We start from the raw sequence: 14,470 nt of genomic DNA, 5'->3' as shown, positions 1-14,470 counted from the left end.
CCTAGACATCTAACAGACGAGGTTAAAGAACAGGTGTCGACAGACTCCCACGTATTCCTTTTGATCATCATAATTGTCAGATGTGGTAGTTGTTTTATAATGCCCCCTCTTCCCCCATCCCCTGTGTTCCTTTGCACTATCATTGGCCAGTCCTCTGAGGTGGCTCACTAATTGGAAAGAGGAATTGGAAGGAAAGGGAAGGAAAGAGGACCTTGACTGCTGAGTCAGAGGAAAACATTGGAGCAATTTGTCTTTGTAATATAAAAGTCAGGCAATGTCATCAACACTATACTTGTAGTATAAGGCATTCATAATTCATGTCATAGATTCAATAATGCATGACTGATTGATTGGATATTGTGTGTATGAACAGAGGACTCAACTACATGATGTTGCCATTAGTAGTGGAGATTATTTCATACGAAGAAGCAAGCCATTTCACTCATTAGCAATTCCGTAGACATTTACATACACATACGAACGGCACAGCCATAATCCTGGGTGGTCGACACAAGACACAAATGTTTGCAAATTGGGCGTATTCAGTCACTCAGGGAGTAACATCCCACAGGCCTCTGCTTTCTTTTTATTGACTTTTTCATAATTACTGCTGTAGTTCCCCCATTGTGTTAACACATGCATATAAAAGTACCACATTTGAGGCTACAGGGGTTCTGTCACCGAAACAGCTCAAAACGGGGCCGAGGGGGCTGGTCAGGAACATGATGACACCGCCAGATGACAACGTCCTTCCTTCTGGGTCACCTTCAGTCTGATGAGCCCTGCTAAACTTTTACTAATTGCCAATTAAGGTTTTCTCCACACTCTGTTTACCACTCTCAGGTCATCCCTCATCGTTCCATCTCAGAGCTGCAGCGCCACAAATAATTCATCATGAAACGGCAATTGCATTTAAAGGTGCAGTCTGCAATAATAAGTTATTCTCAAACTGAAATGCACACATGCATACTATGAGGGTGAATATATACTGTATATATATATATATATATATATATATACTGTATATATACACAAGTCAAATGTGAAGTACCAATGCTTGATAACAAGTACACACATCTAAAGCAATACTTCAAATTGAATTAAATAGTATATTATACATATTTGCAAGAAGGTCTATATAGCAGTCATTTGTTAAAGTAAAAAAAAAAAAGCGATTTTATGCAAATGCATCAGTAAAGTCCAAGGCTATATCCGTCCACTCTCCATCAGCCTGTCTCTCACAGACGTTTAGGAAAAGTCAGGGAAGAAGGACGTGGGTTTCACAACTGCTATTATTCATTATTTCATTAATAATATTACTTTATTATAATAGAGTGTCACACGCACCCGTGGACCTCCGTTTCTCACCAGTTCAATTAGGATTTTTTTCCCCCCCCACTGATCTACACAGCCTAACGGACGCTCATTAACTACAAATGAAACACAGAGAAGATCCGTTTGTGAAAGTCTACACACCCCCTTGCTGTGGCTCCCTTTAACTGAGCTGAAATGCACAAACACACATGTTTGTAAAGCTCCTCTGATCGAGCATAGTCTCATCCTCCCGACTTGTCTCCATGTTCCTCTGAGGGTGTGTTCTCACTAGAACATTAGGGTGTGTTCTCACTAGAACATTAGGGTGTGTTCTCACTAGAACATTTGCTTCACTTGGAATCAGAGTTTTGGATAAAATTCGCTTTGCTCTGCGTCGTTTGGAGCTGTGAGAACGCGCTTTCGAAGTCACTCCCGGATCAAACAACCAACAGATGTTCCGCTCGAAAAGGGTGGTTTCGCTTCGGTTAGAAACGACGCATCGAGGCTGTCCATAGGAAAACAACAGCGCATGCATGTTGATCTGGATAAGAGCGGGACAACTACCACGTCTGTTGCTTCGATTGCGTATGTTACTTTGTTTACATAAAGGGCTGTGAGAACGCAAATCAGAGAAATAATTTATGCAACAACTATTCAAATAAGGGGACCTTGCAAAGACTGGCCTATACTTTCCCAATAGTTTGAAGTATTATCACTGCACTAAATAGACTCAATTGAACTTTGTAAAAAGATTTTAAGAATTTAAGATAAATTTAAGAATTTGGTGAGTTTGTGAGGATCATGTTGACTCATTGGCTGAGTTGCCAAATCAACCCAGTGTGTAATTGATTCCTTAATTCAGAGCCATGCAAAGGTATTCATTTCAAAATCACACAATCAACAACTCAGATGCACTCAATTCAACTTGTTGAAGAAAAGTTTGCATTAATTGCGTTGAACAAATTGCAAACAGTTCTTCTCTATTAGTTTAACAATAGTTTATAAGTTCTATAACATAAGTATTAAGTTACATTAAGTACATTAGGTGTTGTTTTCACTTTCTTTCACTTTCCAGTAGACTGTAGGGTGGTGGGGAGAAATCTAGCCGTAATTGAATGTATTTTGATTCCAGGCTCTGAGGCAACAAATAGTGTGAGTAAAGAAAAGTGTTATATCTTTGCACTCGATCAAATTTCAGGACCCTCCTTTCATGACTTGTCCTAGATATGTGCGTTCTACCACCCAGCATCCTTACATGTTCAAAATCACATCAGGGTAAGCTAGTATGAAGCTATTTTGCAATGATGATCTTTTTCTCACATTTGTTTGTTTCATCCAAGGTCATCTTTCTTTTTAAGCAGCATGTGCCTGGGAATCCTATGAAGAGGTACAGGCAGTAAGCAGGCACAGACAGTAAGCAGGCAGTAAGCAGGAACAGAGGAACAGGCAGTAAGCAGGAACAGAGGAACAGGCAGTAAGCAGGAACAGAGGTACAGGCAGTAAGCAGGAACAGAGGAACAGGCAGTAAGCAGGAACAGAGGAACAGGCAGTAAGCAGGAACAGAGGTACAGGCAGTAAGCAGGAACAGGCAGTAAGCAGGAACAGAGGTACAGGCAGTAAGCAGGAACAGGCAGTAAGCAGGAACAGGCAGTAAGCAGGAACAGAGGAACAGGCAGTAGGCAGGAACAGAGGAACAGGCAGTAAGCAGGAACAGAGGAACAGGCAGTAAGCAGGAACAGAGGAACAGGCAGTAAGCAGGAACAGAGGAACAGGCAGTAAGCAGGAACAGAGGAACAGGCAGTAAGCAGGAACAGGCAGTAAGCAGGAACAGACAGTAAGCAGGAACAGGCAGTAAGCAGGAACAGACAGTAAGCAGGAACAGGCAGTAAGCAGGAACAGACAGTAAGCAGGAACAGAGGAACAGGCAGTAAGCAGGAACAGAGGAACAGACAGTAAGCAGGAACAGAGGAACAGGCAGTAAGCAGGTACAGAGGAACAGGCAGTAAGCAGGAACAGAGGAACAGACAGTAAGCAGGAACAGAGGAACAGGCAGTAAGCAGGTACAGAGGAACAGGCAGTAAGCAGGAACAGAGGAACAGGCAGTAAGCAGGAACAGAGGAACAGGCAGTAAGCAGGAACAGAGGAACAGACAGTAAGCAGGAACAGAGGAACAGGCAGTAAGCAGGAACAGAGGAACAGGCAGTAAGCAGGAACAGAGGAACAGGCAGTAAGCAGGAACAGAGGAACAGGCAGTAAGCAGGAACAGAGGAACAGGCAGTAAGCAGGAACAGAGGAACAGGCAGTAAGCAGGAACAGAGGTACAGGCAGTAAGCAGGAACAGAGGAACAGGCAGTAAGCAGGAACAGAGGAACAGGCAGTAAGCAGGAACAGGCAGTAAGCAGGAACAGAGGAACAGGCAGTAAGCAGGAACAGAGGAACAGGCAGTAAGCAGGTACAGAGGAACAGGCAGTAAGCAGGAACAGAGGAACAGGCAGTAAGCAGGAACAGGCAGTAAGCAGGAACAGAGGAACAGGCAGTAAGCAGGAACAGAGGAACAGGCAGTAAGCAGGTACAGAGGAACAGGCAGTAAGCAGGAACAGAGGTACAGGCAGTAAGCAGGAACAGACAGTAAGCAGGAACAGAGGTACAGGCAGTAAGCAGGAACAGACAGTAAGCAGGCAGTAAGCAGGAACAGAGGAACAGGCAGTAAGCAGGAACAGAGGTACAGGCAGTAAGCAGGAACAGAGGAACAGGCAGTAAGCAGGAACAGAGGAACAGGCAGTAAGCAGGAACAGAGGAACAGACAGTAAGCAGGAACAGGGGAACAGGCAGTAAGCAGGAACAGAGGAACAGGCAGTAAGCAGGTACAGAGGTACAGGCAGTAAGCAGGAACAGAGGAACAGGCAGTAAGCAGGAACAGAGGAACAGGCAGTAAGCAGGAACAGAGGAACAGGCAGTAAGCAGGCAGTAAGCAGGCTTTCCTCCATCTCATTTCTCTGCTCCACTCTGTAAGCGTGACATGGAGACCTAACACCACGCTTCCTGCCCTGTAGCGTCTGGTGGTTGAAAACACATGGCTCAGCTCTCAAGTACAAACAGCCCAGGTCTCAACTGAATGATGTGCTTGCAACTCTGAGGAGAAGGGTTAGCGTGTGTTGACTTAGGTGGGAGAGTGGGGATGTGGGGATGTAAAACCCCAACCGCTTCTAGTCCCTCAGGTTTGTTAGGGTTAGAACAACATGTTGGTTTGTAGCCTGTCGGATATTGCATCATGGATATGTTATCTCTCTGTTATCTGTGGTAAACCTTTGTTTAGACAAATGCTGAGTGTGTTTTATACAGACAGACAGACAGACAGACAGACAGACAGACAGACTAGATATTTAGATTCAGCTGAGGTGTGTGCAAAGCTGCCACACCACTCTCACTGTACAACTGCACACTCTCTCTCTAGTGTGTGTGTGTGTGTGTGCCCCCCCCCTCCCTATCTAGTGTGTGTGTGTGTGCCCCCCCCACCCCTCACTCTCTAGTGTGTGTGTGTGTGTGTGTGCCCCCCCCCTCACTCTCTAGTGTGTGTGTGTGTGTGTGTTAGGGCTGCAACGATTAGTCGACATAATCGACGACGTCGATCATAAAAACTCGTCAACGTGGAATTTTAGTGTCGACTAATCGTATATAAAAAAAATATTGTTAGGGTCGTAATGTTTATGTTAGCTTTACTGTTACATGTTGGAAAACAACGTCTCATGGACAGGGCTGTACATGCTATGAGCGTTTGTGCTATTAATTTATTTGCCCTGTGGCACGCGTGTGACAGACAGAGGCGCTTGTATGTAACGTTACGTAGCAGGGGTTTTCCATGTTGAAGCCAGGAGAACGCGAGATGAAATGAAGTGAGCGGTGGTCGCTATTAAAATACCAGGTAGTCATGGTGGATGATCATGAATGATGCTTGATAAGTGAATGCTATTTCAATTATGTTGAGTCCACCAGCGAGCTGTCTGTAAGATAAACAGCGCCAAGCGTAGCCTACTAACGTGAGCTGTCTGTAGTCTAGCCAGCAATGCGAGACTACAGAGCAGCTGTAGCTTGGCGTAACGTTAGGTTAGATAGCTAGTTAAGCCGGATTTATGCTTCTGCGTCGCCATTTACGCGCAGCGAAAAGCCACACGACTAATCGGAAAAATAATCAACAGATTAGTCGACTACCAAAATAATCGTTAGTTGCAGCCCTAGTGTGTGTGTGTGTGTGCCCCCCCCCCCTCACTCTCTAGTGTGTGTGTGTGTGTGTGTGTGCCCCCCCCCTCCCCCCTCTCACTCTCTAGTGTGTGTGTGTGTGTGTGTGTGTGTGCCCACCCCGCCTCACACTCTAGTGTGTGTGTGCCCCCCCCCCCCCCCCTCACTCTCTAGTGTGTGTGTGTGCCCCCCCTCCCCCTGTGTGTGCGTTCCGTAATGTCCCTATATATTTTTTAAATCAATACTTGTTTCAAAGCAGCAACCCCCTATAATTATATGTTAACATTGTGTCCCGTGAAATGACATGTCGTTGGCTTGGCAGGATTGCGAAATATGAAAACATGCACCACTCTCTCTCTGCTGCTCTCCCTGTCTGTTTGCGCGACTACTTTCTGGTTATAGCCCTTTCATTTTTCTAATCGCTCAGCAAGGACGGATGACAGCAGAGACTGAACCAGAACAATTCATAATGAGGTCATAACTGAACCCAGAACAATTCATAATTCATAAGTGAAATGAAACATTATATTATTGATGGCCATTAAAGGCCGAAGGCAAACTCAATATACAACGATAGGGCTCGATAGGGCTGCAGCTCCGTGTTAAAGAACGGTGGTGATTTTCCCCCTGGTGATATCTTAATTAAGTTAATGAAAGTGCTTAAGGGACAGAGGTGAAAGAGGATTAAACACGGACAGCAAGGAGAAAGAGAGAGTGCACAACTAACACAATTGCGGGCTGTACAACAGATCCGTTTGAGGGAGAGATTGAACACCTGAGAGAAGGAACACCTGTACATTCCAAGCTGGTGGAGGTGGTGTAATGGTGTGGGGAATGTTTTCTTGGCACACTTTGGGCCCGTTAATACCAATCAATCATTGTATGAATGCCACAGCCTGTTTGAGTATTGTTGCTGACCATGTGCATCCCTTCATGGCTACAATGTACCCATCTTCTAATGGCTTCTACCAGCATGATAATGCACCATGTCACAAAGCAAAAGTTCTCTCAAACTGATTTCATGAACATGACAATGAGTCATTCACTTGTGTACTTCAGTGGCCTTCCCAGTCACCGGATGTGAATCCAATAGGACCCCTTTTAGTTGGGGGCCTTAGGGCTATATGAGGCTATGTCCGTGCAAATGTGTGCAAAAGCACCGAATTTGGCCCAGATGTAGCTCAGAGTATGCTCTAATGATTTAGCCAGGGCACCCGAGCCAGCGACCACTGGGGTCGCCATGGCGGCCAAATCAATATGGCCGCCCTCCGAAAAAGGTTTTGGCTATAACTTTTGAACCAAATTAGCTTCAAATAAAAACTTGGTGTCTTATTTATGTTTCTTGGCCATTAGAAACACATTGGAATGCTTATATTTATAATTGGGTGTGTCTGGACCCCTCATTTGCATATTTCCAAGATGGCGGCTCCCCGAAAATGAGTTTTACCATAACTTAAAAAAAAAATAATATATATATTGACCCATTTTGAATGTTGGGGAGCATATGGGAGGGCCAGACCTTGTGAACTTAAAGACAGTTACAATTTTAATTTTAATTTTAAAAAGCTGTTTACAGTAGTGTGACTTCATGCTTGTGTGCAAGTCATAAAGATGGACAGTAACGTGTACAACTACTATTTTCTTCCTCACGTAAGTTATAATTCATCATTCATCATCAGTCATTTTCATAATATTCCAGGATCCCGCTCTCTGCACCTCACAACATTAGCTAGCTAGTTAGCTGGCTAGCTAACGCCCAGGCTCCACTATGGCCATCGAGCGTTGCGTCTGCGTTGCGTCCGGAATTGCTGTCAGCCAGGGAACGTTTCTTTTGTAATCAATGAAAGGTGCTCCGTTGCGGCCGCTTTGCGTTGCGGCCGATGGCTGCGTCCAAAGTAAACATTCGGCAAAGTTTGATTTCTGATGGCGAACGCAAACGTATATTTACAATTGTATATTGGTTGTTGGTTATAATTGTATATTGGTTGTTTTCGGGTGTTGTTTTCTTGTTTTGCTCTGTTTGTAGTCTACTTGATGTCTTTTTATCATCAGTTAAATCACCACAGCGGTTAATCCACTAATAGAGAAGATACTAGGGCTGTCTTAAATACTTCGAAGCTTCGTTCGATGGGCACAGGATTCGAACGGGAAAATAAAATTCGAATATTCGAAGAAAAAAACCCCCCAAAAAACAAAACAAAATCTTGCACCTCCATCCAATGAAACGAAAGTAAGCGGCGCCTCATTAACTCCACCTCTAGTGGAGATTCTCTGTGTTGAAAACAACAAGGACGTGTGCAGCAGACATGTCGAAGAAGTCATCAGGCGTGTGGTTACACTTTAAAATATGCAAAGACAACACCCAAAAAGCCGAGTGCCAGATATGCCAGAAGAAATTGGCATATCACAACTCTACAACGAGTTTGTCAAATCACCTAAAAAACGTAAGTATCGCTGTACACGACGCCACACAACACATTAATAAGGCTATGCCTATGCTATGGCTAGTTGTGTTACCAAGTTGGCTAATTGAATTGTAATCATCTGCTTTTGTAGGTGCATTGTCTGAAAAAAACGGATGCTTCAACAAAGTTGACCAAAGTGCTGTACAAGTCCCACAACATAAGATAAAAAAAAAAAATATATATATATATATATAAAAAAAAAAGATTTGGTCGAAGCTTCGAATTAAAATCGAATCTCGGCCCCGAAGCTTCGATTATTAAAAAAAGCTTCGAAGGTCAGCCCTAGAAGATACCAGATTGAAAATGCACGTAGCCAACTACTCTATAGCTCGTGCCTGGTCGCAGCTATTGCGAATTGTGAATCACCACAGGTGCTTGAAGCTTGTTGCAGAAATGGATGACGAACGGCTGATACTTGATGTGGAAAAATCTATATTTTTATATGCGACAAATGACGGTGGAGCAGGTACAACGTCAAGTTAATGCAACGCCGATGGCGAGGTGACGCAACACTGGTAGTGGAGCCAGCCTGTAATATTCTACAGTAGCTAGCTATCAAGATAACAATGACTGATGCCTTCTTCTGTTTACACAAACACAGCCCATTGTCATATATGCATTCTTTACCCTTATCATTTCAATTGATAGAAGAAATGCTGAAAATAAGGTATTGTCTTGTTTTACTTCTGTCTACAATTACTATTTCCTGCAACGACAACATGTAGGCTACAATTTCCACAATCTCTCGTAAGTCATGTGTTATGTCATCACAATATGGCCTCTACCTCTACCTCTAGTAGCGGCACCATTAATTGGGACCTATGCTGTCTCTGCCAATGAGATGCTGATGAACCATTGCAAAGACCCAAGATACAACGACTTATTATCAACGACGTATCACTAGAAAGGGAAAAAAATATTTCTTAGCTATTGCTAATGTTCTTCCTTCTTCTGTTAATGTTACAATTGATCAGTTGAATGACGGTTCAGGTATTCCAGCAACGCTTAAAACATATAATGCTATGTATCACAAACGCTGTAGAAGCTACTGTAGTAGTTGTCGTGTCAAAAGGGCTCCAAAGTATGACGTTGGCTCCTCCTTAGTAGTGTGTCCTAAAAAGCTTCGATCATGTCAACCCAAAGCCTGTGGCATTCATTGTGTTCATTGTGTCATTGTGTCATGTGAGGGGGAGATATGGATGACCTTCACAAGGCAGTAACAGATAATGTTGATTCCAATCTGAAAAGCTGGGCAGAATCCTGCAGCAAAACGGCAAGCATCTCATGACACTGCCAGGCCAGGGTGTCAGAAGGGGAAGCATCTACCAGTGAGTGGGGGACAACCTTTGACCATCTAACTATTGCTCTGGTTGAAGATTCAGATCCTCCTTCACAATCTCCTATTACGGCAACTCTACAGGAACCTTATGAAAGAACGCAGGTGTTTGTGTCTGATTATGAACCCCACACAACAACAACATTCAAGCAACATCTCCTCAGCTATCTGCCTGAATAGAGTGAACACCAGAAGGGGAGGGAAACCTACATCGCAAACAAGGAACAAGTGGCTAAGAGGAACAATTGGCTCAGGATGAGGCAATTCTGTTGATGAGGGCTGCCTTGGTTTTATACAAGTACTGCTTACGACGAGGCCACACATTTGACGGCTCCTTCCTGTCCAACTGTCTCACAACATCTGTTGCTGAACCCTTACGAGTGTTCAATGATATCGTCCTCCATGGTCCAGAGTTCCTCAAACCCTGTGCAGCTAATACAGAAGATGCCAACCTACAACCCAGAATGTCAATGTCAGAAGTACAATGCATTTGGCGGCACCCATCACACCTGCAAGACTGACGCAATACGTCACAGACAGGCCAATCGACAAAATTTGCTAAAAAATTCATTATGCAAATTAGGGGTCCAGACACACCCAATCATGAATATAAGCATTCTAATGTGTTTCTAATAGTCAAAAAACATAAAATAGACACCAGGCTTGCATTTCGAGTTCATTTGGTTCAAAAGTTATAGCCGAAACCTTTTTCAGAGGGCGGCCATATTGATTTGGCCGCCATGGCGACCCCGGTGGTCGTTGACTCGGGCGCCCTGGCTAAATCATTAGAGCATACTCTGAGCTACATCTGGGCCACATTTGGTGCTTTTGCACAAATTTGCACAAAAATATCCCTAAGGCCCCCAACTATTTGGGATGTGGTAGAACTGATTCAGAGCTTCCAAGTGCACCTGAAAAATCTGCAGGAATTGCGTGATGCAATCATGTCATCGTGGACAGAATCTCAAAGGAATGTCTCCAACATCTTGTGGAATCAATGCCACGAAGAATTAAGGCTGTTTTGAGAGCAAAGGGAGGCCCTCCCCAGTATTAGTATAGTCCTCCTAATAAAGTGTTTGGTGAGCGTAGTCTGAGCAGAACTCTGAGGTCTGGAGAGCCACTCCCTCCCTGTTTAATGGTCTCAGTGGAGTCAGAGAAGACAATCTTGCCAATATAAACATGGCACCACCTAGGACCCTGTTCAAGCAAAACTGCCATCCGAATTCCAGGATAAATCAAATACTTACTTTACTCTACAACGAGAAAGTATATTGGAATTAAGATGCATGTTTTGTTTTTGTAAACTTTGTTTTGTTTCTAACAATCTGGAATTGACGCCTTTGACTTGAGGCTGGAAACCAATTAATTAAGTCCCATAGTTTCAGATGAGTGTGGACCGGTAGTCAACAGGGACAGAGCAGGTTTTATGTTTGTTTGTCAGTTCCGGCAGTGTGCTCTCCCCTCCATCCCTGCCCTGCAACCTTCACTTGTAAAAAATGTCTGAAGCAGTTAATCTGGAAGCCTTTGAATAAGTCATGCAAGTGTGGGATTTCACTAAGGTATAACAAAGTCCCTTTGCAGCTGCAGTGGAAATACGTTTTCACAGGATATTATGTTCCAGATTTCTCAGTGGGAAGCTTTTTTGTGTGATTTCTGTATTGCTTCCATGTATTCCTCCAATCATTATGTCAAGCCCAGGGCAATTTAGTGTGATTTAGTTTTATATCTTAAGACTGATTGACTGAAGACTCCACATGTCTCCAAGAGTGACATAACTCACAGGCATTGTCTGTTTGGAATCCAACCTCTCTGGTATGTCGGTTTTTATTGGTCAGCTCTGGTATGCCACCTCTCTAGACTTGTTTGGGATATATCCTTCGGTGAAAATGTGTAGAAAAACAACTTGTGCAGGAAACGTCGGATGGAGGAATTTGACTTTAAAAACCGTAGCATACATTGTGCGTCTGAAACAAAGCTCTTGTTGAGTTCTGCAAACCCATCATATCTTTTTTACCACAGCCCTGAATGTCTTACCATCTGGCCCACAGCTGAAAACTATTAAACACTGCAGGAACTTCCTCCCCACAATTCCACCCTGTTTCAAGACAAGTAAGTCGCTTCGTTTTTGGTGCTGAGTCGCTCTTTTGCATGTTTCTTAGTTGATACCACTATAAAACCCTTTCTCTCTCTCTCTTCTGCTTCCTCTTGACATAATGCATATTGTTGCTTGGTGTCTTTGTTAATCTCCTCTGCTGTTTGGTAAGAGGTTGCATGTGGGACTGTGTGACTGAGAGGGTTACAGGGTTTGCATGTGGGAATCTGACTGAGAGGGTTTCAGGGTTTGGGCAGTGAAAGCTTGCAACCAGGCAGGGACCTACAACTGGAATGCAGAGGCTACTTTAATTAACAGGTTGTTTTGCGATGTGAAATGTGTTGCACTTAGCAAGCAAGATACCAGAGTGGGCCAAAAGCAAGCAGACAAACAAAGGATCTTGTTTCTGTGGCATTATGTTGGGACTGCAGTGTGTGTTTTTTATCCCATGTCAAAAGCGGGGCTGCCTTTTTGTCAGCACGTACTGGACGCATTAGTGGCTGGGAGAGAAGCTTTTGATACACTTGGTTTCCTAACTTTTTAGATAATCGTGGGCATATTCTCAAACTTATGTCATTTTGGGTGAGACGAGGTTTTGATGATGTTTTTGGTTTTTGGACTTTAAAGAAGAAGACCGCCCAGAGTCAAAGTAGGGCAGGCTAGTTTCCAATCGTTTGTTTCCAGCCTTAAATTCCAACAGTTTGAGTCACTGAGGATGAATTGCAAAACAAGGAGGTACCGGTATGTTTTTCTGAACGCATCTGTTTTTTAAGGAGGGTCATGCAGCCTCATGAAATAACATTTAAATAATATTAGGCTATATTTATTAATATTATGCTTTTGCTTAGAAGTGTTTCTTTATTAAAGTGTCTCTCTGTACTATATCGCAGTTACGACAGAATGAAAACATATTCAGTGTATGCATGCTGTAATAATGATTGGAAATGTTTTGCCTTGTTTATTTTTCAAAAACGTTTTTTGTTTTCTTTGCTTCCCACTCATAGATGTATGCTCTTACTGTCATACCCTTGTTGTGTCCATGACATGGAACACAGAAGAGGAACGGTTTAACCGTGTATTTGGGGTGTTGTTATGTGGCATTGGCAGTGTTACCTCCCGTTCGCTTTGGATTCATTTTTGTTGAGTTAGTTGTTTTTGCTCTGTAAGTGCCCTGAGCGTTAGCGTGTCCTTAGATGCTTTCGGCCAAGTAAGCATACTGTCAACTACATGTGGTCTCTGTCCTCCCTGGGGCCCCACCCCCTCCCCCTCCCCCACCCCCACCCCCTCTCCCACCCCCACCCCCACACGACCCTTCTCTTGCTGTAAACACCCCGCTGTACGTCCAGAGGGTTTGTTTGAAACCAGAGAGGGAGAAAGAGAGAGAGAGAGGGAGAGGGGGGGGAGAGAGTGAGAGATAGAGAGAGAGGGGGAACGAGAGAGTGAGAGAGAGAGGGGGGGAGAGAGAGAGTGTGAGGGGGGTGAGAGAGAGGGGGAGAGAGACAGAGAGAGAGAGAGGGGGAACGAGAGAGTGAGAGAGAGAGGGGGGGAGAGAGAGAGTGTGAGGGGGGTGAGAGAGAGGGGGAGAGGGGGAGAGAGAGAGAGGGAGAGTGAGAGAGAGAGTGTGAGGGGGGTGAGAGAGAGAGAGAGGGGGGGGGAGAGAGAGAGTGAGAGAGTGTGTGAGGGGGGTGAGAGAGAGAGAGAGAGAGAGAGAGGGGGGGGGGGAGAGAGAGTGAGAGAGTGTGTGAGGGGGGGGAGAGAGAGAGGGGGGGAGAGAGAGAGAAAGAGAAAGAGAGAGAGAGGGGGATAGAGAGAGAGGGGGAGAGAGAGAAAGAGAGAGAGTGTGTGTGAGAGAGAGTGTGTCTGTGCTGCTCATCTCCTCCGGAGGACAGTGGGTCAGTGAATGGGACTGCCTCGTCGCTAGTCGCTACAGACAGTTGTATTGTTACAGCACTGCCTCTACTCCCAGCATAGCTGGTCCTGGTGCTCTGGTGCTCATACCACAGCTGATCAACAGCGCTGGGGGGGTGGGGGGGTGGGGGGGGTGGGGGGGTGGAGGGGGAGTTTGAAACGTGTCGTAATGCTGGAAGTATTGGTCTCCCTAGAGTGGGGTGAGTCATTAGCCATTCATGAAAGAGAGAACAGAGTCTGTCATTCAGAATGAGATGACATCACAGTCGGGTGTCAGTACAGACCGTAAACAATGGTATTGTTTATTGTTTATTTATTGGAAGGATCCCCATTAGCTATACCCATAGGCATGAGCTACTTTTAGTGGGGTCCACATTTAAAACATACATTACAAATAACACTTAACATATAAAACATAGTACCGTACTTAAATCACAAATATCAAACATTAAAATATATCATACATCATACAATTTTACATTCGGCATAATATATAACACATATATATCTAGTTGGAGTCCAATATATTTAAAACATATATTACAAATAACATTTAGCATATAAAACATACTTTAAATTCCAATATCAAACAATTTTTAGCCTTAGTATTGTAGCCTGATCTCCTGTCCCCAGAAGTAAAGACCTTGATATTTCGTTGTGCATTATTATTATTATTGTTATGTGCAATATTGTTTGCAGAGAGTTATTATGTACGGAAAAGAGATTGCTCTTTTATTGGATAGACCCCAAAACTGGTTGTTGTTGTTTATGATAACTCTGCCTTCCTTTATATCGTATTAGTCCACTGGAAAATTATTGGACCCAGAAATGGTGATTCTTCTGAACTTTTATGATTGAAATGTTATTTATAGGTCTAGTGGATGAAATTCAACTTTGGTTGCATATTATGCGAATCAATCGCTACAAACTGGAAATGCGATCATTGTGCTTCTAGTTAACTGCAAAAGGTGATCTATATTAGACTGTTTGAACTGTGAATCACCACAGATATCTAAATATCTAAAAGAGGAGTTGAAGGGAAACCATAGACAAAAACAATATACTACGCTGTGATGAAGAGCCTTGTTCAATCAACATGAATATCACAGTTGTGTAAAC

Source organism: Nansenia antarctica, assembly GCF_963989245.1.
Source record: "Nansenia antarctica genome assembly, chromosome: 3".
Lineage (NCBI taxonomy): Eukaryota > Metazoa > Chordata > Actinopteri > Argentiniformes > Microstomatidae > Nansenia > Nansenia antarctica.
The sequence above is the reverse complement of the archived record's forward strand: the minus strand, read 5'-3'. Positions refer to the sequence as shown.